The sequence below is a fragment of the Macrotis lagotis genome, chromosome X (assembly GCF_037893015.1).
Source record: "Macrotis lagotis isolate mMagLag1 chromosome X, bilby.v1.9.chrom.fasta, whole genome shotgun sequence".
Classification (NCBI taxonomy): Eukaryota; Metazoa; Chordata; class Mammalia; order Peramelemorphia; family Peramelidae; genus Macrotis; species Macrotis lagotis.
In genome coordinates, this window is record NC_133666.1 from 64,834,099 (window position 1) to 64,859,183 (window position 25,085).

At 37.7% G+C, this 25,085-nt stretch overlaps 1 protein-coding gene and 1 pseudogene across 4 annotated transcripts in view; both read left to right on the forward strand.

Moving 5' to 3' along the window:
* LOC141499687 (eukaryotic translation initiation factor 2D pseudogene) overlaps positions 1–23,817 on the forward strand; it is a 91,735-nt pseudogene extending 67,918 nt beyond the window's left edge.
* Positions 1–25,085, forward strand: part of DIAPH2 (diaphanous related formin 2) — an 857,560-nt gene that overhangs the window by 806,727 nt on the left and 25,748 nt on the right. The window lies entirely within an intron of this gene.

Consider the following 25,085-nt stretch of genomic DNA (forward strand, 5'->3'; position numbering starts at 1 on the left):
TAATAACAGTAGTAGCAGAGAGCTACTATGGGCCAGGCACTGTACTAAGTGCTTACAAGTGATCTGAAAGGTAGGTGCAGTTATGACCCCATTTTACAATCATGAAAACTGAAGCTGTCCGAAGGTCACACAGCTAATAAATGTCTGAGGCCAAATTTGAACTCCGGTCTTCTTGATTCTAAGTCTAGTGCTCTATAGCTCCTCCAGGCTGCCTGGATGATAGTCTCTGGCCTATCAGTAACCAGTTTTGTGACAAAGGGCACTCACTGTCCTGTTTGGTTCTCTGGAAAAGGAAGACCACAATCTCTCCCTACATCCTTGGGTACTAAGGGAGTGGCCAGAAAATCAGGTTGTATGGGATATGGTTGCAGCTTGGCATCTGGTACCAGCTATGGCACACACTAGAGGCCCCTCTAGGGAAGGTGCCAGAGAAATGTGAGAAATGGCTAATGTGCATGTTTATAGATATGGCCACAAGTCCAAAAAGGATTGACAGATACTTTAGTGAATATTGAGGCTGTTTTGCAGTGATGTAGATGACCATTTTGTACTATTAGAATATAAAATAACATTGTGCCTGAAGGACATTCTCAGATCTTTTAAGTTGACTTTGTTAGGAGTGCTTGACTTCTGAATTATATCCTATTAAACCTTCCAATTCAATTTTTAGAGGGATAATTATTCAAATGTATTAGCATATCACTAGTTTGAATAGTTGTTATAATGTCATTAACTATTCCAAAAAATTCATTGTAAGCATTCTAAATTGTTTTTCTAATTACCTGAAACTAAAATTATTTTTCAATGTTGTCCCATGGACAATCTCATTGCTTCATCCTCACTGTCATGCTTCAGACTGAGTTTAGAGGAACTCCATTTTGAAATGAAATGTCTAGTGTAATTTGCTAGTGGAAAGGGTAAAACTTATGGCTTTGTTCTGAGGGGAAAAAACACCTGTTGAATATTCCTGAATATCGTCCCATAGCAAAAAGGAACTTCTTAGATGGATAGACCACTTGGCGATCTACTTGTACTTGCATAATGCATGCATGTGTGGATGCAGTATTCTGTTTTATGATTATTTGGGTACATTGATTTTTCTATAAAGAGTGCTATTATCCACATCTTTTTTTGCAAAAAATACACTCAAGTATTGGCATTGGGAAATGACTTACTAAAATAAGACCAAAACGTGTTATGAGTGTTATAAGTGTCATGAAGTTGATGACCATAATATTTCCAAAAAGCTCATTTGAACACTTTGGACTGTGTATATGTGTGTACACACCTGCAGTAGAGAAAAGCTAGAGATCACCAGGTAAGCTGTGGAGCTTTCCAGTTTCCTAGTTGAATTTAGTTGCGCCAAGATCTTGGGGATCACCCAGTCAGCCTCTAGCTGGAGCTTGACCAGTATCTTCTCACCCCCAGATAATGAGGTATTAGGTGTATGAGGCATAGAACAGAGGAAGAGGGCAAGGTAGGTGATGATTGTCCGAAATAGGACCTTTCTGAGAGAGCAGGACCCAACCAAAGCACCCAACTGGGGTCAGTTCCTGGACTTGGTTTCTTTTCTGCTTCACTTTCAAAGTTTCCAATGGAAAAAAAAATGTCAGGCACTAAGGGATAAGGGTTCTCCTTCCTTCCATCAGACACAAACCTCTCCCACTTAGCCCCCTCCCCTTAAAAAAACACAACTTTCTAATAAGTGACACTGAAAGGTTTATTCTGGACTTTTTTGGCATTTGGGAAATAAGATGATTTATTATTGTTCCATCTTTTTATTCAATCAGTTTTAAAAGCCCTCTAGAAGGGTAGCTCCCGTAAGTCTATTTTTTAAATTTTCACAAAGATAGTTTTTGGGTGGAGAAAAGCAGTCTCCATTCAATCATACAATTAAGTGTCAACCACCATTAGGTGGCACAGTGGAGAGAGAACTGACCTGGAGTTAGTAAGCTCTGCTTTCAAATCTAACCTCAGACAATTACTGTGTGGCCCTGGACAAGTCACCTGACTCCTATTAGCCTCAGTTCCTTATCTGTACAATGGGGATATAATGGAGAAAAAAATGGCATACCACTCAATTATCTCTGCCAAGAAAACACTGAGGATCACTTGCTAGGGTCACAAAAAAATCAAACAGCACTGAGCATAACGAATGTGCCAGCCACTGTGTCAAGTACTGGACTATACCGTGTGTGTGTGTGTGTGTGTGTGTGTGTGTGTGTGTGTGTGTATATATATATATATATATATATATAACAAAGATATGCATCCATGCCAGTGGTCTCTTTAACATGATTCATTTAAAACTAAGTTTAAAATGAAAGCAGAAGAAAGGGATATTATTAGCAGTTATTATGTTCAAATTCACAGACACGGATTAAACAAACTGAGGAAGGAAGTTTGAATCTAGCTTGCATTTTCAAATGGAAACTATTGGGGCCAAGGTCAACCAAAGCTATTTTTTTACCACAAGCTCAGGAAAATGCTGTTCCTTCATTTCAAGATGTTCGTATTTCTCTCCCCTCCCACCACTTTATTTTGTCTTTTTTTTTCAGCTTCTATTTTGGGCTGGCATTTTTTTACTCCTCTTTCCCTTTTACAAAAATCTATTTGTTGCTTCCCATCTCAATTTCATGCTTCTGTCTTTCCTATTAATTCCTTTGGGGGCACTTGAGTGTGTCAACATGATTTTCATTCCTCTCCATTCTTATTTTTCAAATATATGTAGTCTTTCATTTAAGCTCACAAGAAAATATTTTGGCTTTTTCCCAGCAAGGAAGAAGAAAATTTCTAGGCATTAAAATGAGATAAAAAAAACCCCAAAAACAAAACACCACCTGGTGATAGAAGTATTTATTGCTATTATGAAATAAGTCATTCGATGAACAAAGAAGCATTTATTAAATGCCTACTTTATGTGAGGCGCAATGTAGTGTAAGTGCTAGGGACACAAAGAAAAAGTCAAATTGTCTCTTGCCCTCAAGGAGCTTATGTCCTAATGAAGGAGGCAGAATGTTGCCATGGAGCCACCTACAACTTTGGTAGCAAGGGATGGGAGGGCGACTGGGAGGGGAAGGCCAGAGCAGCTGGGGGCGCTTCCCAGGAGAAGCCATGAATTCCATGAGGCTGGGAGGTAGAAGAAAAAAAAAGGCTGAGGCTTGAAGTTTCAAATTGTTTGTAGAGAGTAGTTGAGGAAATAAGTATTTTATAATATTCAGAAAACACTTGGTGAGAGGCAGCCGCTATTCATAGTAACAATTGCCTGTATATCTTTTCTATTCAGCATTTTCCACAAATAAACAACAATTTGAGGGTTTGGGTCTAAAAAATACTTTTCCACATTTTTCTCTGCCTTCATTACTTAACATATGTAAAGTGAAGTGTTTCCAAGATTGAATTGCTGATCACTTTCTCTGGGTGTGGTACTTTTAAAAAATACCTATTTATCTATATATCTATAAGGGATGAGGTGGACAATTCATTGTATTGAAAGTGAAGGGAAGGGGGCAGCTAGGTGGCGCAGTGGATAAAGCACCAGCCCTGGAGTCAGGAGTACCTGGGTTCAAATCCAGTCTCAGACACTTAATAATTACCTAGCTGTGTGGCCTTCGGCAAGCCACTTAACCCCATTTGCCTTGCAAAAAAAAAAAAAGTGAAGGGGAAAATATGATTTGAAGACTTCCAAATTAAGAATTTGCTGTATTTCTTAGAAAACTTTTGCTACCTGAGATCACTGGCTAGTATAGATATTTTAAGGCCAAAAAAAAAAGAGGAAAAATTTAAATTCATTCTAATGAAAGATATTTACAATTTTAACATTAAGCAGAACTTTTAACCATCTACTAGACATACAGTGGATGAAGGATGATGAAAGGAATAAAAAAATGATTGATTATGATAATAAAATCCCAATACATAATAGCATAGTTGAAGGCAATTTGGACAAATAGCAGTGTGCACGCCAATCTTTTATGCATCCTCGGGGAAAGCACAGGCTGAATGAGAGAATTGCTTTACACTCCATATGGATGACATACAAATAAAGCGCTTGTAACACAGAACAATTCTCCACATTTTACTAAATGTGGAAAACAGTACAAATGAAGACCCCTGAGTGAAGGGTCCATGGAGCCCCAAAATTACATGTTACAAAAAATCATCAATGGCAGTCTCAGCTCTGTCATTACAGTATTTAGCATTTCTTGGACAAGGATAAATTTAATCTCTTTGAAGATTGCTGGAGAATTGAATGCTATTCTTATCTTTGAATACTTTCTGTGTGAGCCTTGGGTATTTTAGCCCATCTGAACTCACAGTAGTTCCTTAGAAGATGCACTTGAAATCTTGGAGAGGGGGAGGAGTGTTTATTTTATTCTTTGCATAAATATAGTTTGAATATATCATAACTTTTACAGGACCTCAATTATCCTTAGCAGTTTGGAAACTGAAATCTTTTGGTTATGTGACAGAAATATCCCCAGGAACCAGGCTCTCTGATAATTTAACTCTCAGTTAATTCAAAAAATGAATGTAAAAACTTCACCTGTTCATAAGATAAATTGAGTTTTGTTTTAATTATCCTCAGTCTCATCTAATGAATGTTGTTGTAGAGTCATTTTATCAGTCATGTCCTACTTGGTGACCTCAATTTTGTGCTTTCTTGCCAGAGACCTTGGCAAAATGGTGTGCCATTTCCTTTTCTAGCTCATTTTACAGATGAGAAACTGAGGCAAATAGGATTAGGTGATTTGCTCAGGATCACACAGCCAGTGTGCCAGATTTGAGCTCTTGAAGATGATTCTTCTGGAATCCAGGTGGAATGATCTATCTACTACAATAGCCATACAGCTAATGGTACTTTATTCCATTTAAGTGAATTTTCTCTAACTCCTTTAAATAGTGCTATTTAAAAAAAAACAACTATCACCAATGAAAATCTTTTCAAAATGTAGTTCCTTTTCCTTCCCAAGAAAGATGGCATTATGCTTAATTTAACATCTTTTTAATGACTAAGAATCTGACATCAACATCTGATAGTTTCTTTTTTCAAGAATAGACATTTTTATATAAACAGCAAAACACAAAAAGAAGTTTATATATGAAACCATTATAAAACATTTGCTTTTTTATAAAGTATATAGTACATAATACATTCCACAGTACTTGTAAGACTAGTCCATTTGTCTTTGTATTCTTCTTTACATTGTGAAAGCAGTATGATGGCCTATTTTGTTTTTAGTAGGAGGCAGCAAATGCTAACCTCACCTCTCCCCCCCCCCATTAAAACAGGAAAAAAAATCTAACCATGAGTGTTGTCAAACAAAACAAATCCTGTGATGGTGCCTAGAAATTTTGTGCATCTCAATACATGAAACCCATCACCTCTGTGTCAAAAAGGTCCTCTGGAGGCATAATTATTCATTGCACTGATCAGAGTTTCCAAGTCTTTCAGAGTTGCTTTTCTTTTTTTTGTAAAAATTATTCTCCACTTTCTTTCTTGTTTACATTGCCCAACTTTCTTTGACATTTTTTCAAGTTTTCTTCAAGTTTAATAATATTCCATTACATTCATAAACCATAAACTTTGTTCAGCCTTTCTCCCATTTCTCTTTTAGATTCCAGATTTTTTGTTTGTTTTAATTCGTCCTTGAATGTTGGGAAGTGTGTTTTATTTCTGGCTGCTCCTTTTTTTCTCTAGTTCAGATAAGAACAGAATTTATCTCAAGTCAGGTCCTACTCATACACCTTTCAAATTTGCATATTCTTTGTCTCATATACCTCAATTACAAAAAAATTGCAAGTTCTAACCTCCTTCCTCTTTTCTACACTGTGTGTTACTTTTTTTTGAATCTTTTGTTGGGTTTTTTTGGGTGGGGGGTAAGTGACTTGCACAAGGTCACACAGCTAGGTAATTATTAAGGGTCTGAGGACAGATTTGAACTCAGGTCCTCCTGACTCCAGGGCTGGTGCTCTATCCACTGCGTTACCTAGCTTCCCCGAACTGTGTGTTACTTTTACCCTCTATCTTTTCCCTCCAAAACTCTCAAACCAGAACCAATATACCCCCTCCCAAGTTCTCTTTTTTTTCCCATTTAATTTCCTCACTATCCTTGAAGACATTGAGCTTCTGAAAGGACACTTATTTCTTCTCCCCCCTAGGAGAATGTTAGCCCTGCATCATCATATAGCCCTTTCTAATTGTTTACATAGGTTGCCCTTCCTAGGTTTTCCTGGACTCTTGTGTTTACATTTCAGAGTTCCACCTTAGTTGTGATCTTTTCATTAAAGATCCATTTTTCTTTGCCTGTAAGAAAAGTTAGGTTGCTTTATAAGTCTATGCTTTTTGTTATATCCTATTCTAAGATATATCTTTTTTGAGATTAACATCTTAATAATTACGAAATCTGAGATAGTATTAAAATATGAAGAGAAATGAAATGACTCTCCTTACATTATCACTCATTCCTATCTCTTATGTCATTCAGTGATTTTATCATAAAAAACTCCTTGGGGAAAAAAAAACCTGTTGCTAGGCAGGCACTGTAATAGAAAGTCTAAAATGAAATAAATCCTTTTTTGCATATGCTATCTATATCTTTTTTCGATAGTAAAAGTTTCCTTTGTTTTGTATTCCAGAATGCGGTTCTTTAGCAGTTGAACTCCTTAATTCTGTGTTATTGCAGTACTTTTTTCCTTTAATATGGTAACTCCAGATTTGTCCTGAGAGTTTGCTTTTTTGGGGTTTCTTCCAGGAAGTGACTGGTGGATTCTTCCTGTCTTCACTTTGCCTTCTGGTTCCATTATGGGCAATTTTCATTTATGATTTCTTAAAATATAGTGTCTAGGCTTTTTTAAAAAAGCATGGTTTTTAGAGAGTTTCCTGATTCTTAAAATATCTCTCCTTGACCTGTTTTCTAGGTCATTTGTTTTTGATATCAGGTATCTTACATTTTCTTCAGTTTTGTTCATCTTTTGATTCTGTTCTAATATTTTTTTGCTTTCTCAGAGTTCTGATAGAAATATTCATTGTTTTTTTTCCCTTGAGTGTTTGATTGCTGTCGTTAGGATGATACTTTCTCCAGGGACTTCCTTAGAAGGCTCATTATTTTTACTGCCTCCAGACACATAGTAGTCTCCCCTTTTCCTAGATTGCCCATGGGTTTCTGGAGCACATTTGGTGCCAGTCAGGATTAGAAGAATGTACTGTAGTGTCTCAATGCATTCCCTTTATCGTTATTTGGCTTGAGGTTATTTGTAAGTCTTTGGTGGAATAATTAGAGGGGGAACTAGCTGATCTGTCTGCCTCCACAGAACCACCATCTTGACCAGAAGACCACAGAATGCACTATTTTCAACAACCAGAGAAATGGTGTACTCAATTTAGCCATGAGAGACAAAAAACATACATTGTTGGAAGCTCCTGAACTCCCTTTCCATCACTTCCTTCTCTCTAGTAAGCTTTGTTTTTTATTGGAATGAGAACTGTATAGCCTCATTGTGATATGTGGAGGGAGGACAGAAGTCTGTGCTGTAAGATAGTGATATCTATCTACTAACTCTAGTAAGCCTCATAAGACACAAGACTATTGAATTTGGGGTTAGAAATAATCATAACATTAAAGCTATGAGGGATTATTAAAGATCATCCATTCCCCCATTTTACAGAGGAGGGAATTGAAACCTTCTGAGGTCAGTGATGTGCTTAATGGTCATCTTGTATTCATTTCCTAGTAGTGGTGGAGTCAAGATGCAGATCCAAATCTGCTATTGCCCAGACCGGCATATGTTTCCATTCTGCCACTACTACTTCTTTGGGCAGAGTCAAGGACAGAACTGTCTGTTACCCAGTCCTGCCCTCACACTCACAAAAGACTAGAGGATTATAAAGAATTGACTAGCTGAATTTTAACTAGTCAGATTTAGCTTTCTGGAATGAGTAAATGCTGAAACAAAAACATATCCATTCATTATTGACTGATCTACATGTGATATACCTTAAGATAAGTGAATTGTTCCTAAAAGCAAGGATTCCTCTTCATTTTATTTCATCCAATCTTGACCTTTTGTAAAGTCTTAAGATTGAGTGTGCTTTACAAAAGAAATATACTGCATTTATTTTCCATTTTCCCCTCATAATCTGGACTTGCACTGTAGAAGCACATATTAGGAAAACCTTGTTGGTTTGGTTTGGTTTTGAAATAAGGAGTTTTGCTTTTGGCTGTCCCAATAGTACTAGAAGTTTCAGGATAAACTTTGTTCCAGATAATGAACAAAACTACTGGAAAATAATTAAAGTAGTTGCTAATCAGTTCATTAATCAATTGTATCTGTAGCACATTATACAAAAACAAATTGAAAAGGACACTGGGAGCCAGAAATTCTCTCACAGAGTCAAAGTTAAGATAAACTGAATTGGGTTTCTTTTTATGGTTGATTTCTATCTTATTCTATTCATCTAGTGAAGGAAAGTTGACCACTATATGTTGATTCAATCTTTTGCTAAAAAGTTACCCTGAAAACTCCTTTTGCTATTGTTCAGATAACCTTTTCACATTTGCCAGTTTTTAATAACTATATTTAATCAGCACGTCTTTCATTTTGTTACTGCATTATAACCTAAAACCCACTTTAATTTGGAAAATGCTCAGCATAATTAGAAAGAATAGAGGGGAATATAAAACACCTGGTTCACCACTTTAAGACAACTGGTTTTCTAATTCAATCAGAATGATTAAACAGCTTTGTGGCTAGGTGTAAAAAAAATCTTTAGCCATTCATAGAATAGTTCCATCCGTCTGGTGGGCTCACCTTCACTGTAACATGGGCAGTGGCCTAAAGAAATGGGGTTGGGGGTTCAGCTATCCCATTAAAGTGGCACTAAATTAAAAAGCATAAACTTGTATGAAATCCAGGTTTCATGATTTCCTCCAGCTACATTTAGTATCATAGGAATAGGAGTGAGGGAAACAGATGATAGAAGTAATTGAGTGTTGGGGTTTAGCAAAATGTTAAGGGCAATAAGATAGAGGCCAGGGATTTGAGAATAGAGAATAATGTCAAGCTGAATCCATTCTCTAAGAGGTGAAGATGGAGAAAATAACCTGTTCAAGGGTGATACCCTGGGACAGATCTGAAGGGTAGAGAGGACTGATGGTCGTGAGGAAGATTAAGACTAGGATTTGGAGTTTTAAGGTAAAGAGAAACAGGAATGACAGAAGATTAGATAAAGGGATATCTGAGTTCATGAATATGGAATTTGGAATTTGTGGGTGATGGCAAAATCAAGGCTATGGTCATCTCTCTGTGTAACTGATGTAGAGTGGAGGAAAGAAGAAGTGAGGTCACAATATGTCTTGTGGTTAGAGATGGTCCTAGAATTGAACAAGAGAAGGATATCAACCTCAACTACATTGAGAAATTGCCCAATGCTCCTTGGCACCAAAAAACAGGGGACTGGGGAAATCAAAATGGCAACCTTAGTAGACATCATCTGAAAACATTGTTGGACAGAGTCCAATGAGTCACCAATAGGATTGCAGTCAAAAGTTCTCTTATCTTTTTATTTCCCCAACGTCTTTGGGTGAATTGATGTGTTGACTATCATTGTTTGGTGGTTGTTGCTTTCTGAGCTCAATTTTCTAATTCAAAGTTTGCAAATTTGAATGGACACAGAAACCAAGAGATTTAAAAAATCTGTATTCTCTAACCTATGAGACAAATCGAAATGAGTTTCTAGTGGTTTTTAATTGCATATACAACTCCTACCCAGTATTGATTTGGTCTGACCATGTCAGTCCCCTACTTCAAAAATTCCAATTTCTCCTTATTGCTTTTATGATAAAATATAAATAAACTCCTCTGTTTGGATTTAAAGCTCTTTACAACCTGGCCTCAAGCTCTCTTTCTAACCTCATTCTACAGTATTCCCCTTCCCACAGGATGTAGTCTAGCCAAACTGCCCTTCTTGCCATTCCTAATACACACTTGGGCTTGCCTCTGTCTCCTTGTCTCTCCTCTTAGTAACCCCTGAGGCCTGGAATACTCTCCCTCCTCCATTATATCCTAAAGAATCCTTTACTTCCTTTGAGACTGTCTTCCCTGAACTCTTTTCTTTCTTTTCCACGTATACTCTGTGTCCTTCTATGGCACATGTTTTCTGTGATGAAATATAAGCAGAGAATGTTGATATATTTTCAAATATATTTTATCAAAGTTAGTCTTGGCCTCTCAACCCCTGGCACAGTGATTGCCTGCATGGATAGCAGCTGGTTCAGTATGATGTTGTTAGAGATTTACCTTTAGATTTAAGTTGGTTGAGTTTCAAAATTGTTATCATTTTTATAAAAAGGCACCTCAAATGACAACACTAAGCTTAATAGACATTATTAAGTTGAATATAAAAATTAATCACGCATCAAACAATATTTGCCATTATTTTAGCAGGTTAAGGTTTGCAAAAGTACTTTGCATAAGAAATCTCATTTGTTTCTCATAAAGGTACGGTAACAATGCTACCATTTGTCCCCAGTTTCCTTATGTAGAGACTGTGGATGAGTGGTTAAGTGATTTGCACAGGACTATTCAGCAATTCAGATTGAATACTGAATCCAAACTCATGGCCAATGCTCTTTCTACTACCCTGTCCACACTCCATACTTTCAAGTAGTGAAATTTCATCTAAGTACAAGTGTTGAACTTGGAATAGTCAGCTATACAGACAGCCTAGAAGCAGAGGAGGCAACAGCTTTATTGGAAACTGCCTTTAGAAGTGATGATGATACTCTACAGTCCCTTTCTGTTCATTGGATGGAGAGGTGCACTTGACATTCTTTGCTTACAATTCTGTAACTCTTCTTACAGAAGATCATATAATTACATGGAACTTATATAGTATGTATCCATGTACCTGTCTTAAGCTATCGGGGAAGAAAAGTTATAAAGGAAATTAAAACTAACAGCTAGAGAATTGAGAAAAACAAAACACCTGTACTCATAGGTATGGAAGAAATGATCTGCTCCTCATGGGTAACCAAAGTCCCCAATTAACCATGACATTTCATCCCCAACAATTAAGTGCCAAACTGGTATGCTGAATCTAAAGTAGCGGAAACTGAGGAAAAATACTAGGTAAAGATAAGAGAAAAAGAGAGAAGTGAAATATATTTAGTGAGGGTCCCAAACCACATCCATACACTACTTAATAGGCTCTCCTACCCAAATGGAAGAAGTCAGCTTCATCTTCCCAATGACCCATTAAGCACAGAGTGTGGCCTATAAGGAAGTTGAGCAGCTCATGAGCACAACCATTAGGAAGCCATGCAGGGGGCAGGGAAATTTCTCTGGAAAATGGCACCCAATCCTGTTTTAAAGTAACTGGAAAGTTGCAATAAATGCTATTGATTACTTGGAAATAATCGGCATGCTACTTGCACAAACAGATGAATGTATCCATGGGTGTGGACTCAGATAAATATGGCAAAGCAAGACAGCTATTATTAGAAAGTAAAGGCACTTAGGCAGAGGGGAAGCATCATAACAGTAGGAAGATGTTTGTTTGTTTTTTCCTGGTATGAGACAGCTAGGTAAGTGAGTGGGTAGAACTCTGGCCGTGAAGTCAGGATGTCTTGAATTCAAAAACTTTGCTTTAGACATTGTCTGGTTGTGTGACCATGAGCAAGTCTCTGCTTCAGTTTCTTCACCTGGAAAATGAAGCTAACAATAGTACCTACCTGCCAGGGTGGTTGTGAGGATAAAATGAGCTCATTGTAAAGCACTCCCTGCAATGGTTGGCACAGAGAGGGTGCTTATTCCCTTCTCTCTCCATCCCAGCTTGCTCCTACAGATTTCGTTGTAGTTTTCTCTCCAGTGTGTCACTGAGGGGCTATGACATAATGGGTACTTGATAAATTCTTGGGGGATTCATTGTGAAATGGTTCTGAATGTTGTAGGTAACCCTTGTCTCAGAATGATAGCTTTATGTATGATCTGCAAAATGCTTTTCATTTTTTCATTTGAACTCTGCAACAGAAGTGGGGGGGGAATAGTGGTGCATTGAGGTAACATGTCAGCAACTTGGGAATTCCTAGAGTGGGTATTCCCTCCACTGACACAGATCATAGCCTCTCCATAATTCAGTATCTTAAAGAAATGGCCAAGGTTCTGCTGGCTACAAAGAAGCCGTGGACACTGTCCCCTCCATCACACTGCTACCGAACACAGTGAGGCAGCACCCTGCTTGATGCCAGGTGAACAGGTGCCACCTTGGGACAGAGAGGTGACAGACTAGAGTGGGTGCAGACAAGACCAGTGTGTGGATTTGTGTTTCTTTTCTGTACTTACTGGTTGCGGAAGAGATTTTTTTCTTTTGCTACCTTTTTTTGGAGGGAGTGAGGAAACATTTTTAAGTCAGAGAAGAGGAAGGAGATTCAGAAAGGGACATGGCCAAGTAGGACCCTAAATGGTAAGTTTGTCATAACAAGAAAAAGAAAAGCTCATTTGTGATTGAGGAGCTTGCTAGGATTCTTGCTAGATACTAAGAGGTATCAGCTCTAGTTCTTCATTACTGAAGGATGACCACTCTCCATTCCCCAGGGGATATGTTGGCATTACCCATGTCATTTCTATTTCTTCTTCCTACTCCAAAATGGCATTATCCCCTGTCCTGAATTGTCTCTTGTTACCTTATTGTGAGATTTTTAGTTGTTGAGATGTCATTTTAGTTAAATCTGTTGATATATTTTCAATATATTTTACCAAACTCAATCACATGGGGAAAAGAGGATGAAGAAGGAAGTAATTTAATGGAGAAAAAATCATGGAGAGTCCAATGTTGCTTGGGGTAAAGTCTTTTCTATTTTTTGATGTCTAAAAGGTTCCAGCTATGACAATAGAGAAGTTGCCACCATCAATGATACCTGAGTAAAATGGAAGTTAGTTCCTAGAAGGTAGGAAAATATTGTCCCAGTTTTTGAAAAAGGTGGATTCTGTAGACTGTTGGCCAGTGATCTTGGCTTAATTCCTAGCAAAATTCTAGAATATTTTCTAGTAGAAATGGCTAGTAAAAGATGTAGAAAAGGTAGCAGTGATCCCCAAAAGCTAGCCTGGCATTATCAAGAATGAGTTATGCTAAACTAACCTCGTGTTTCATTCTTTGACAGGATTAATAGATTGTACTGTTACAGAAAAAGCATAACTTGATTAGGATGAAGAAGGACTGGGAGGGAATATTAGTGTCAGAAAACATCAGTGGATTTTAAGGGATAGTAAACTCCAAATGGGGCAGAAGTATGCCATACCATCCAAAAGAAGCTAAAATCTTAGGCTACTTTAAAAGAGACATAGTGTTATTGTAAGGTCAACTGATAAATACACTGGAATATATCCAGGAGCACAGTGGGGACTATTGCTGGGGGAATATGTTAAACTATGACTCAGACTAGGTAAATTCTGTGAAATGTTCATGGTTCTCTGAAAATATGTTCACAAATCCAAATAACAGTCCTTTGATGGACATTTCCAGTCTTGAAAACTCAGGAGCTGCTGAGTCCCTCAGGTAGAGCAGCAGTATTAAGTTTCTGAACTGTGTCCCTCTAAAGTCAACAACCACATGGATCTTTAAGTTCAGTCCCTGCAAGGCCATGGTACAAGTGCAATGTCTCTTCAGCAACCCCCCACTGAAGGATCCATGTTTTCATACTTCTAGTCTCTACCTCCTTGGGGAGTATTATAAAGGTTACTACTGCTGTCACAAGCATTTGAAGAGGGGAGGAATGATGTTCATGAATTGCTTGTATGATTCTCCTGAAAACTGGTAGATATAAGAAATATAAAGATCTTTTAATCAAGCAGTGACATTGGATTTCAGTTGCTCTATTATTTTAATCACAAATTCCCAACCCTCCACGGGCAAAAAGGCAATTATGATGCATGTTCTCTACATAGCAGAGCAAAATGAAGGCAGGCTTATTTGGATCTTTTTTCCTAACCTTTCCTTGTATTTCTACTATTTAGAAGTGTAACTGATGCACAGTAGGTGCTGCTTAAATGCTTGTGTACTCACCTTCATTTGATCCTCCTTTTGAGCCCATCTAGGACATTTCTCTTCAAAACAAATGGGGAAACTAATAGAATATCAGATATATAATGTACCAAGTCAAATACCTTCATTTTATTTTTATTACTTAAATCCAAGTAATGCCATTGTCATTGGAGATTTTTACATGAATTGTTACTAGCTTATTCTTCAGTTGTACAGTATTCTTTCAGGGAAACAGAAAGACAAAAGTGAAATGAATGCATTAAGATTCAAAGTTTCTGAATCTCCATTTTCTGGCACCAATCTGTATTTTGATGTTGATTCCCTATGGGGGTCTCTGAAAGCTAAAAACACATAGAAGAATCACTTTGACCGTGTCATTTTTACTGACTAGAAATCAATTTTCCTGTAAAATGAAAAGCAAGATATTACTTGAACAGTTTGAGGTCAAAGGGCACCTTGCCTTACAGATTCCCTGATTGTCAGCAATGACGTTCTCTTTAGCTGTATTCTAATGGTTGCCTTAACTGAATGGGCTAGAATTCTTTTCATCTTTTCTTTCTTAGAAAAGCAATCTAGAGTCTCCTTCTTTTTAAAGGGTACTTGAGAAGGTTCAAGATAAAAAATAAATTAAGAAAATAATCCATTTAAAAAGAGTTTTTCAGTCTGTCCCATTCTTTCAGTCTCCTGTGAGCTCAGCTGTCGACTTTGATGTTCTAGGAAATATAGAAAGCTGGCATGATTTGGGCCCAATACTGGAAGACAGGAAACATTCAGATATTCTATAGTCACAAACCAAACTATATAATCTGTGCATGTGAATGGAGAGAGAATGGAATGGGTGGAAAGGCCTCCTTTCCCCGCTTTGATCAAAATCTTCACTTGTACCAAATCTAATGCCCAAGCTAACATTTATGATGTGTTCATCACTCTGCATAATGTGTTTCTCATGTATGTAAAAGAACATTATTTAGTCAAAACTATCCTATTGAATTTGCCTTGTAATTCCTAAGGGCTGTCAGCTGCTCATTAAAACTTGATTTTCTGTCAGGAGGAATTAATAATCTTGCCTTTTGAGTGAATTTAGAAGCAATGAGGGATTGAACAGAAATATGTGAATACCCTCTCGGTGGTAAATTGGATATCCAATTTTCAACTTAGTCTTAATGGGGGAAACTGAATAAATTGAATTCAGAGGCTGTTCTTTCCTTTTAAATATTTCCTCTCTTTTTTAACTGAATTAAAGTAGAAGTATACAGTACTCTCTCAATAGTGGGGAGGGGGGAATCTATTTTCATCCATTTAGAGAGGTTTCTGAAATGCAAATAAGGCTGAATATATGGAAGATCCATATGGCTGATTGTATAAGGGGAGTCTCTTGAAATCAAAGAAAATTCAGCACAATAAACCTGAAAATTGATTTGTATGAAATTGGAATAATTTGGATTCTAAAAGTAAAGTATCCTTCCTAACTGTACTCCCACCCCTGAAGGAATTTCAGAACCCAATGCCATTCTCATAATAATTGCTCTAGCCCTTCAGCTAAGGGCATAACATAATATTGCTTTCAAATGTTTGCTTAAATCAGACTAATAACATGAAGCCATTACTTTTTATTTTCAGTGTCACATCTCTGTCATTAAATCTTTGGATAGAAAATCAATTAAAATGACAGAGTTGAAAAGACACTTGCAAATTGGCATAAAGGCCTGGGTCTTTTTTTCCCATCTATTTCTTCTTCTCCCACAAGTGTCATCAGGGTGATAGAGCTATTATACCTTCGGATTTCAAAAAGTGTTCATCCTCTGAGCAGAGCTATTACCTTCTATCTCTCCAGGGATGGAGTCCTAAGCTATTGTGGGGTGTATTGTGACCTTGGGAAGGTCACTTTTGTGTCCTCCTGTTCAAATGTGTTTCTCCATGTGCTCAGGCAATTTCTTTTATACAGATAAAATATTTAATTTTGATAACTGTTTCAATATAATTGGTTTCCTTTGTAAACCTATCTATTATTTTATGCATTTAAAACCATTCTGAACAAGGGTTCATAGATTTACTAGGTAAGCCACCAGGGTAGCATATGGAGTTAACAAGATCAGTGTTCAGATCCATCTGTGCTGCTTCCTAGATCTGGCCCCTTAGAAAGTCACTTGTGTAAAATAAGGGGCTTCAGCTAGATGGCTATTAGTTATTTTTAGTCTTTCTCTATTACTGGCTCATTTCCTATTGCCTGCAAACATGACCATGTCTTCCTCTATATGAAAAACTCTTATTCTCACTTGATCACCATTATCATCTTATCTATCTTCTGCCTTTTGTAGCTGAAGTCTGAGGAAGCCATCTACAATAGACTGCTACTCTGCTTTCTCTCTTCTTCATTTCTTCTTAATGTCTAAGAGTCTGATTTACTACCTCAACATTCAACAGAAATGGTTCTCTCTAAAGTTACCGATGATCTCGGAATGGTCTAATCAAATGGCCTTTTTTTCAGTCTGCAGCCAACAATAATTCTCTCCTCCATATCTGATCCCTCCTTCTCAGTCTCCTTTATTCTATCCTCATTCACATCACACCTTCTAACTATAGGTGTCCAACAAGGCTGGGTTTCTTTCTCTTCTCCTTCTATGCTACTTCATTTGATGATCTCTTCAGTTCCCATGGAGTTAATTATCATCTCTATGCCAATAATTCTCAAATATATCCACAATCTCACTTCTCCAACTGCCTGTTAAATTCAACATGTCCAAAAATGGAACTCACTATTCTTTCCCCTACAATTTTCCTATTAGTTTCGAGGACACCACCATCCTCCCCCTCAGGCTTACCACCTAGGTATCATCCTTGACTCCTTACTATCTCACCCTCTCCTTATCCAATCTGTGGATTGTGACATCTCTCAAATAACCCTCCTTTTTTCATCTTATGCTGTCTTCACTCTTGTGCGGGCCTCATCACCTCACACCTAGACTACTACTACTACTACGTGTTGGAGGATTTGCTGCCTCAAGTTTCCCCAAACTTCACTCTACCCTCCATTAAGCCACCAAAGTGATTTTCCTAAAGTGTAGGTACAACAATCTCAGTCTTCTACTCAATTAAGTCCAGTGTCTTCCTATTGCATTTAGAATCAAATACAAAATGCTCTGTTTAACATTCAGAGTCCTTCATAACCTTGCCACCTTGTGCTCTTTGATCCAGTGACACAAACAAGATTTTCCATTTCCTGCTCCAGGCATTTGCTCTGGCTGTCTACTCTGTCTGGAACTATGTCTGGAAAAGCTTCCTCCACATTTCTCCCACTGACTTCCTTGAAGTCTCAACTAAAATCCTATCTACAGGCTGCCCTTCCCAACTCCTCTTTATTACCCTCTTTAACCTGTAGATTTTGCATTTTTTGGTTGTGACCCCCTTGAGAGCAGGAACTATCTTTGGGCACTTTTTGTAGCCCCAGGCCTTAGCACAGCACCTGGCCCAGAGTAGCCACTTGACAACTGTTTCCTGACTGAGCACTCTAATGTCACTTCTGGCTCTTATTGCTGAAGGCCATCACAAGGAGTTTTGATTCTTCTGTTTGGAATCCCAGCTTAAGCAGAACACAATACTTTCTAAACTTAGAGCCTTTCTTGACTTTGTAGAAATATTTTCCCTTTGCCAAGGGGGAATGGATTTCAGATTAAGTCTTATTACTCTCAAATGTTCTGAGCTCCAATACACAATATACTAGATACCTTCCTAGATTGTAAGCTCTGTGAGACTGGGGGATGATGTCTTGGCGAAAAAGGGTTGTTTCCCCCAGTAACTCAATTCCCAGGAAATACTAAACACTTACATATCCATTCCAGAGCAGTATCCTATCCTATCCACTGAGTAGTTAGGAAGTACTGAAAAGGGTCCAGGCACCATGATGAGCCCAGGGTATGTAGAACCAGCAGGAACTAAGGAGATTCCCAGAAGCTGAGCTTTGAAGGAGGCAGAGACACAGGGTAAACAAGAAACAAGTGGACCTGTTAGACTGAATTCTAACCTGTGTAAAGGGAAGGAATGTAGACAAAAAACTGGAAAGGCAGGCAGGCACAAAGTTGTTATGAATGCCAAGATGAAGAAATTGTATTTTGTGGTAGAGGCAGTAAGGATCCACCAATGCTTCCCAAGCATGGATATGGAATGTCCAGATTTTTTTTTATATTTATGCAGCAACCAAAGTAGGAAGCCATTTGCAGTGGTTCAGGCAAGAGAGATAATGAGAGACTCTAAGTCATGTGGCTTGGGTTAAGTCTGACAAAGGGTCACTACAGTTAGGAAACCAATTTTTTAAATCATCTCATTTAATACTAATGTATTGCCAATTAAATACATCACATTTCATTATTAAAAATCACAGTGCTGTGGAGTAAGAGAATCTATTCCACATATTGTCTATTGTGGTTGATTTTGATTATATTGATGATGGAATTCTGTTAACACTCTTTGTGTCAAGCTGTGAGCTTTGATGTTGTCAAGTGATAATGTAAAGAATTCATCTTTGGAAAGATGGAAGTCATTTATTTGGGTTTGTGGGTCCATGCCTTATTGTTTCTATAGCTACAACTGAGAGGGTGTGTTCAAAATGCTTATTCTTTCAATGACAGTCTTGTTAACCCTTGAGGTTCTGTTTGCTCCTCAAGGTAATAGGAAGACACTGGAGTTCTTGATCATGTCAGGGTCAAATCTATACTTGGGAGGATCCTTTTGGAGCCATAAGACTTGAGGTTGGGAATTCAGCACCAGAAACTACAGTGGTGGCAGCCCTAGTAGTAGAGAGAAAGGATAGAGCTGATAGCTGCTGTGGAGAGAGGCGTGGCAAGATTTGGAAACTGGGTGGATATGGCAATGAGAGAGGAATTGGTGATGGTGCCAGGTTGCAACCCTAAGTGACTTGCAGTGTGGTATTGCCCTCAACAGATATAAAGAGACTCAGAAGAAGGGCACGTTTGGGAGAAAAGATGACGTGTTCAGTTTTGGACATCCAATTCAAAATGTTCAACAAGCAATTAGAAATGTGGGCATGGGGTGGGGCAGAGATTAAAGCCCAAAAATAGGGCTCTGGGAGTCTTCAGCATAGAGATGATAATTAAAACCTTATAAGCAGATGAGGTCGCCAAGAACTAGTATATAGAGAGAAGGGGAGATGGCCCAAGATGAAATTTGGGAGGTCTGGTGTGAATAAAGGGTCAGCAAATGAATCTGAGAAGAGCAGCCAAATTGGAGGTCTGAGAGCAGCATCACAAATACCTCAAGAAGAGAGAATCATAAGGAGCAAAGGGTTTTGACTGGCATCCAAAGATCAAGATTAGTCAAAAGGTCTTGGATTTGGCAGTTAAGCAGTCATTTCTGAGTTCAGGAAGGATAGAGAATGGAGAGGTTCCCCCCACCCTCTGGATCCTGAAAAGGAGGAAGCATGTCCTCCAAAGTCTCTCTTCCCAGAATTGAATCCTGGGGGTGTAAAGGGAAGAAATCTTCCCTTCAGAACTAAAGACAAACCAGAAATAGCTCACTGCAGAACTCTATACCCTTCCCACCTCCAACTCTGCTCTGGGTACCCCCAGCCACGTCACTGGTCCTTCCTTCCATTTTCTTTGCGCACAAAATGAGGGCTATTGGACGATTATTTCTAACTGTTAAGGGTCAGGCTCTCTGGTTTGGTTTGGCATCCTGATACTGCCCCATGTAAGATAGAGCTAGCTCTGAGGGAGGTAGAGGCAAGGCTTTCTGGATTGTAGTCTGCCTTTGACATTCCTCCTAGAGCAAAAGTGGTACTGAAGCTTCTCATTAAAAATAACCATGAAGGAAACAACTACGTCACAGGTTTCAAGAAATGTGCCTTTCTTGTTCTCATGGGCATATTTATGGCACCTGTGTCCAAGGCAGGACTGTAGGAACTTAGCATTTATTATGTGCCAAACTAGGGACCAGGCCCTGGACCAAGTGCTTTACAAAGATTTTCTCCCCTAATCCCCAAAAGCAACCAGAAGAGGAAGAAACTGAGGCAGAGGTTCATTGGCTTACCAGGGTCACACTGATAATGAATATCTGCTGGCACATTTTTACTTGTCTCCCTAAGTTGAGGCCTGACATTCTCTGCTTCTCTAAACACATGGATGGCTAGGTTAGTTATCACTTCCCAATCCAGTTCCATGTTTAGAATTAGGCAGACACTCCTTCAAAGGTAACCCATACTCTACTGGGCACCCAATATAGAATGTGACATTCATTAGACCATTAATATGATGGTGTTGTTCAATAAGTTAGAAGGGCTTTGATGAAAGGGGTCAATTCTGGCCTCAGCTTAGGCCCACCATTATTCATATGGGGTTATTTGGACATAAAATGTGTCACTGGGACAGAGACAGAAGAGGGTTCCCCTAGAGCACTGTGGCTTCCCTGGATATCACTCAGCTTAGTGCCAACAAAGAAACGTAGGCCTGTAGGGGCTGCAAATGAGAAATTTCATCCTCCTGGTCTTTAGAAAGGAGGCTGTCACCACAAACTTGAGGAAAAATTTCAGTCCCCCTCCCCCCTTGGGTTTTGTCATTTGTTTCATTTTACAGTTTTTATGTAGGAGAGAAGGCTGGCTGAAAAGGTGAGACTTGAACTATTTTTACAGAGAGGCATCATTTAAAAAATTCTACTGGGGGATGGTATGGTAAGCAGGACTAGGGGGAGGAAGACATAAAGAAAATGAAGAACAAAGATAGCAGGAAAACATGCTGTTGCCAGGGCATCAATGTCTGAAGAAAAAAATAAGGTAATATAAAACCAATGTCTTATTTTTTTTTTAATTTTTATTAGAGATATTATTTGAGTTTTACAATTTTCCCCCAATCTTGCTTCCCTCCCCCCACCCCACAGATAGCACTCTGTCAGTCTTTACTTTATTTCCATGTTGTACCTTGATCCAAATTGGGTGTGATGAGAGAGAAATCATATCCTTAAAGAGAAGAACAGAATTCTCAGAGGTAACCAGATCAAACAATAAGACATCTGGGTTTTTTTTCCCGAATTAAAGGGAATAGTCCTTGTACTTTGTTCAAACTCCACAGCTCCTTATCTGGATACAGATGGCACTCTCCTTTGCAGACAGCCTAAAATTGTTCCCAATTGTTGCGCTGATGGAATGAGCAAGTCCTTCAAGGTTGAACATCACTCCCATGTTGCTGTTAGGGTGTACAGTGTTTTTCTGGTTCTGCTCATCTCACTCAGCATCAGTTCATGCAAATCCCTCCAGGTTTCCCTGAAATCCTGTCCCTCCTAGTTTCTAACAGAACAATAGTGTTCCATGACATACATATACCACAGTTTGCTAAACCATTCCCCAATTGAAGGGCATTTACTGGATTTCCAATTCTTTGCCACCACAAACAGGGCTGCTATAAATATTTTTGTACAAGTAATGTTTTTACCTTTTTCATCATCTCTTCAGGGAATAGACCCAGTAGTGGCATTGCTGGGTCAAAGGGTATGCACATTTTTGTTGCCCTTTGGGCATAGTTCCAAATAGCTCTCCAGAAGGGTTGGATGAGTTCACAGCTCCAACAACAGTGTAATAGAGTCCCAGATCTCCCACATCCCTTCCAACAATGATCATTATCCTTCCTGGTCATACTGGCCAATCTGAGAGGTGTGAGGTGGTACCTCAGCGTAGCTTTAATTTGTATTTCTCTAATAATTAATGATTTAGAGCATTTTTTCATATGGCTATGGATTGCTTTGATCTCCTCATCTGTAAATTGTCTTTGCATATCCTTTGACCATTTGTCAATTGGGGAATGGCTTTTTGTTTTAAAAATATGTCTCAGTTCTCTGTATATTTTAGAAATGAGTCCTTTGTCAGAATCATTAGTTGTATAGATTGTTTCCCAATTTACTACTTTTCTTTTGATCTTGATTACATTGGTTTTATCTGTGCAAAAGCTTTTTAATTTAATGTAATCAAAATCATCTAATTGGTTTTTAGTGATGTTCTCCAATTCTTCCTTAGTCATAAACTGTTCCCCTTTCCATAGATCTGACAGGTACACTAGTCCTTGATCTTCTAATTTGCTTATAGTATTGTTTTTTATGTCTGTGTCCTGTAACCATTTGGATCTTATCTTGGTAAAGGGTGTGAGATGTTGGTCTAATCTACGTTTCTTCCATACTAACTTCCAATTATCCCAGCAGTTTTTATCAAAGAGGGAGTTTTTATTCTGGTGGCCTGACTCTTTGGGTTTATCAAACAGCAGATTACTATAATCCTCTCCTGCTTTTACACCTAGTCTATTCCACTCGTCCACCACTCTATTTCTTAGCCAATACCAAACAGTTTTGATGACTGATGCTTTATAATATAATTTTAGATCAGGTAGTGCTAAGCCACCTTCGTTTGCATTTTTTTTTTCATTAAGCTCCTCGCAATTCTTGACTTTTTATTTCTCCATATGAATTTACTTACAAATTTTTCTAACTCATTAAAGTAATTTTTTGGAATTTTGATTGGTAGGGCACTAAACAGATAGTTTAGTTTTGGTAGAATTGTCATTTTTATTATATTTAGCTCTACCTATCCATGAGCAGTTGTTATTTGCCCAGTTATTTAAATCTGATTTAATTTGTGTGAGAAGTGTTTTATAATTGTTTTCATAAAGATTCTGAGTCTGTCTTGGCAAATAGACTCCCAAGTATTTTACACTGTCTGAGGTTACTTTGAATGGAATTTCTCTTTCTAGCTCTTCCTGCTGTTTCTTGCTAGTCATATATAGGAAAGTTGAGGATTTATGGGGGTTTATTTTATAACCTGCAACTTTGCTAAAATGCTAATTGTTTCCAGTAGTTTTTTAGATGATTTCTTGGGATTCTCTAGGTAGACCATCATGTCATCTGTGAATAGTGAGAGTTTTGTCTCTTCCTTCCCAGTTCTAATTCCTTTAATTTTTTTTCTTCTCTAATTGCTGATGCTAACATTTCTAATACAATATTGAATAGTAGTGGTGATAATGGGCACCCTTGTTTCACCCCTGATCTTATTGGGAATGCCTCTAGCCTCTCCCCATTGAGTATAATGCTTGTTGATGGTTTCAGATAGATACTGCTAATTATTTTAAGGAACAGTCCATTTATTCCTATACTCTCTAGTGTTTTTAATAGGAATGGATGCTGTATTTTGTCAAAAGCTTTTTCAGCATCTATTGATATTATCATATGGTTTCTGATAGGTTTGTTATTGATATAATTGAGTATACTAACAGTTTTCCTAATATTGAACCAACCCTGCATTCCTGGAATAAATCCTACTTGATCATAATGTATTATCCTAGTGATGACTGGTTGTAGTCAATTTGCTAAGATTTTATTTAGGATTTTTGCATCTATATTCATCAAGGAGATAGGTCTATAATTTTCTTTCTCTGTTTTAACTCTTCCTGGTTTAGGTAACAGTACCATATTGGTTTCATAGAAAGAGTTAGGCAGAGTTCCATCTTTCCCTATTTTTCCAAAGAGTTTATATAGGATTGGAACCAATTGTTCCTTAAATGTTTGGTAGAATTCACTTTTGAATCCATCAGGCCCTGGAGATTTTTTTTTAGGGAGTTCAATAATGGCTTGTTAAATTTCTTTTTCTGAAGTAGGGTTGTTCAGGTGTTTAATCTCTTCTTCATTTAACCTGGGCAGCTTATATTTTTGTAAATATTCATCCATTTCACTTAGATTATCAAATTTACTGGCATAAAATTGGGCAAAATAATTTCGAATTATTACTTTAATTTCCTCCTCATTGGTGGTGAGTTCACCTTTTTCATTTATAATACTAGAAATTTGGTTTTCTTCTTTTTTTTTAATCAAATTGACGAGAGGTTTATCAATTTTACTGGTTTTTTCATAATACCAACTTTTGGTTTTATTTATTAATTCAATAGTTTTTTTTTGCTTTCAATTTTATTAATTTCTCCTTTAATTTTTAAAATTTCTAATTTGGTATTTGATTGGGAATTTTTGATTTGTTCTTTCTCTAATTTTTTTTAGTTGCATGTTTAGTTCATTGATTTCCTCTTTCTCCAATTTATTCATATATGCATTTAGAGCTATAATATATCCCCTGAGAGTTGCTTTGAATGAATCCCATAGGTTTTGGTATGTTGTTTCATTATTATCATTATCTAGAATAAAATGGTTAATTCTTTCTATAATTTGTTTTTTGGTCCACTCATTTTTTAAGATGAGGTTATTCATTTTCCAATTTGCTCTGGGTCTATATCTCCTTGGCCCAGTGTTGCATATGACTTTTATTGCATTGTGATCTGAGAAAGATGTATTCACTATTTCTGCCTTTCTGCAATTGATCATTAGGTTTTTATGTCCTAGTACATGGTCAGTTTTTGTAGAGGTTCCATGTACTGCAGAGAAAAAGGTATATTCCTTCCTATCCCCATTCAGTTTCCTTCATAAGTCTACCATATCTAATTTTTCTAGCAATCTATTTACCACCCTAATTTCTTTCTTGTTTGTTTTATGATTTGATTTATCTAGATCTGATAGTGGGAGGTTGAGGTCTCCCACTAGTAGAGTTTTGCTGTCTATTTCTTCCTGTAATTCTTTCAGCTTCTCGTCTAACAATTTGGGTGCTGTCCCACTGGGTGCATATATATTCAATATTGAAATGACTTTATTGTCTATGGTACCTTTTAGGAGGATAAAGTTTCCTTCTTATCTCTTTTAAAGCTATCTATTTTTGATGCTGCTTTGTCTGAGATAAGGATTGCTACCGCTGCTTTTTTTACTTCAGCTGAAGCAAAATATATTTTGCTCCAACCTTTTACCTTTACTCTATATGTATCTCTCTGCTTCAAATGAGTTTCTTGTAAGCAGCATATTGTAGGATTCTGTTTTTTAATCCACTCTGCTATTTGCTTACGTTTTAAGGGAGAGTTCATCCCATTCACATTCAAGGTTATGATTAATAATTCTTTCTTGCCCTCTGTGCTATCTTCCCTCTTTTTGTATTTTCCCCCTTTTCCCCCCTTTTATCCATATT